This window comes from Drosophila grimshawi, unplaced genomic scaffold, assembly GCF_018153295.1.
Source record: "Drosophila grimshawi isolate 15287-2541.00 unplaced genomic scaffold, ASM1815329v1 contig_44, whole genome shotgun sequence".
Classification (NCBI taxonomy): Eukaryota; Metazoa; Arthropoda; class Insecta; order Diptera; family Drosophilidae; genus Drosophila; species Drosophila grimshawi.
In genome coordinates, this window is record NW_025063240.1 from 18,806,546 (window position 1) to 18,809,729 (window position 3,184).

Below are 3,184 nucleotides of genomic sequence, written 5' to 3' on the forward strand. Positions count from 1 at the left end.
TACATACCCACACACACACGCATATAGTCACCCACACAGACTTGCTTAAGTGTTGGCGTCTGCACTTCTGTCTTGCTGCGAAGGCAACTTTATTAGGCTTTAAGTCTTATTTCGATTGTTTGCTTAAGATATTTAATCACAAAATTGTTTTCAAGATTTGTTTATCATTATTAGACAAGTTGATTGGAGGACATGAGAAATTGAATTTGTTGCTTAAGGTTTTTTTTTATTTTTTTTTAACTATAACAATATTAAAATTAGCGACAAAAGCTTCAGCTACGCAAAATACCATTCCTTGGCTCCTTTTTTATTTTTAATAGGTTTTGATTAATTTAAGCATTCTTTGTTTTTTTCTTAGTGTACTGGTTGAGCTGCCCTCGCTTGCTCTTCAAAATTCTAAGCATCTCTGGCTGGCTGGCAATTTGCCTTTGTGGCCAACTGTCAAGTGCGTTCCCGGCGCCAGAATGTATGCAATTTAATTTATTTCTTCGCTTCAATATATTTACACTTAGCTGCAGGCATACGTGCTCTCTGTCTCTGTCTCCCTCTCTCTCTCTCTCTCTCTCTCTCTCTCTGTTGTACACGGCCTTCTTTTAAATTTCATTAGAGCACTCATTTTGCCCAAGGTGCTAAGATTACATAATTAATTTGCAGCCCAGGCCTTCGCAATTAATTAAATGTCTCATTTAATAACGCTTTGTTTGGCATTTTTAAAAGCACAACAACAACAGCAGCAAAATATACACACACACACATACACACACACACACACAGCGCCATATAAATTTACGGATTTTTCCGCATACGCCGCATGGGCGTATCGCCGACGCTGATTTATTTTTAACCTCAAAGCGTCATTTACTATAAAGATATTTTATACATTTTACGTTTATGAGCCACAAAACAAAAAAAAAAAAAAAAACGAACCACAAAAAAAGTGAAGCCCTGAAACTTTTACAACGTCGTTTGCCATTGTCTGCAACGTGCGCACGTTGCGTATGCGCAACAATTTGTAGTACACACACATGGACGCAGTTAGAGGAAGAGTGTTGAAGCCGCTTGGAAATTTGTACATGCTCAGCCATTTAGCAGAAAGAACTCATTAAACCAATGAAGTTCATTCACCAAGTTTGCATTAAATGTTGTCTGGTAACTTTTCAAAGGCATATTTTTGATACCCCCCTAAATGATTTAATGGCTACGCCGATGTACGTATTTACTTGTTGCTGCTTTTTTGGTCTACGTGGCAGTGGCTCGCCACTCGACTAATCGACCAATTTTTGTGGCTGTAATTTAATATGCGAGCCAAGAGCTTTAATATGCCCAGCACGTTGCTTTCACATCTGTTTGCCCTCAGGCACACTACACACACCTGTGTCAACAGGCATTTAAATTTTTAAAGCACTTGCCAGCACAGCAGCCTCACAGTTCATTTCATTTGGCTTGACTTATGCAAACAGGCGCCAAGAGCCATGAGCCACTCCGAGGAGCCAAACAATTTATATTGCCATTGCTATGGAATGAATTCAGTGCAGCAAGCACCCTGTTGCTGGCTAACCCCAACGCCCCACACCATACACCCTGTTTGCTGTTACCGCCCAACCACCTCCTGACACAATCAATCAACGCGTTCAAGTTGTGTTGTGCCCCAGTCCGGGGTTCGGGTCCTTGTACGGGTCCTTGTCCGGGGCCTGGGTCCTCCGGATCCAAGCATTTGCTTTGTTCTCTTTAGGAGCACAATAAATGCAAAATAAAGGTGCTCGGGTAGATGGGAAGAACAAAAGCAAAGTTCACACTGCGAAATCCCAATTTTATATGTATATATCTCCTTTTTTTTATTGGGCAAGCAAAAAAAAGGGTTCAATCCGCGCCGGTGACCTGCATAATATTACGACAAATGTTCAAAAACTTTTTCAATAAGCAAAAGTTTTGCATGCAGCTTGGGCTCTGTTTGCATTGTATTTAGTTGTTGTGTTTGGAGTGGAGTCGAGTGAAGTGGAGTGGAGTGGAGTGGAGTATTTTCAGGTCTGCCCTTATGGTTGGTCTGGTCTTTGTCAATTTGCATAGTTGTCAGTGGCCCAGTCGGCTAAAGCGAACTAAAAAATTCATAACCAAATTGGATGCCAAATGGTTGGAAAATGCTATGAGAAAAAATGTATATATAAGTTAACTGTCATTCTTGCTGTCGTCTGACGAATTTCGATGTTTCACATTCTCACACACACACACACAGACAAACTCAGTCACAGACACAGATGTAATGTGCAAGCGTCAATCATCTTTTAACAGCACCCCTCGAACCGTTTTGCTTTTGTCAGTCCTACGACCAGCTGTCGTCAGTCGCACTGAAATGATTTGTCAACGCAACAAGCGCTGCCGTCAGACTCCATCAGCAACCTGTCCATCCAACTGTCTGATTCTCTCTCTCTCTCTCTCTCTCTCTCTCTCTTTTCCCCACTGGCAGACGTGTTTGTAATTGTGGGTAATGCTGTCTTAACTGTGATTCTGGCAGCTGCATGAGCTTTGCATTACAACCTTTAGGTTCATTAAATCTTAATTAGGTTAGCTAATATATGATTTACTCCTCGTTTAACTTAGTTTATGACCAACAAAATCAAGGGTGAGTTGCACTACTATATATTTATAGCTAATATAACAGATGGGTCTTTAGAAGCTGGGTAAAATCAACCTTTTCATTTTGAAGTATTGAACAGCTTCATATGTACAATGACAGACAACCAGCAGCAATCCCTACTTCAAACCACATATCCCTCCTACTGTGTTCTTATTAAAAAACTTATTACAGAATCATCATCGAATGAAATCGAATCGATGCGAATCGAATCGTTGTCGGCTACATTTGAATTCCATTAGTCTGATTTATGTATTGTGATGAGAGAGCCATTAAAAATGCTTGCAACACATCCCAATCCCAGTTGGCTTAATTATGCAAATCACACAACTTAAAACTGATGCTGCCCAACTGATGCTGTCACTGATACTGTCACTGATGCTACTGGTGTTTGTTGCACATATGGACAAATAACACTTGAGCATAGCTATGAATATGCAACTGACAATATGGATGACGATGGCATTATTAAATGAAGAATGTGTTGATCATTATAACGAGCACATCACAGAGAGCGAGAGGACGAGAGAACGAGAGAGAGAGATTGCATAT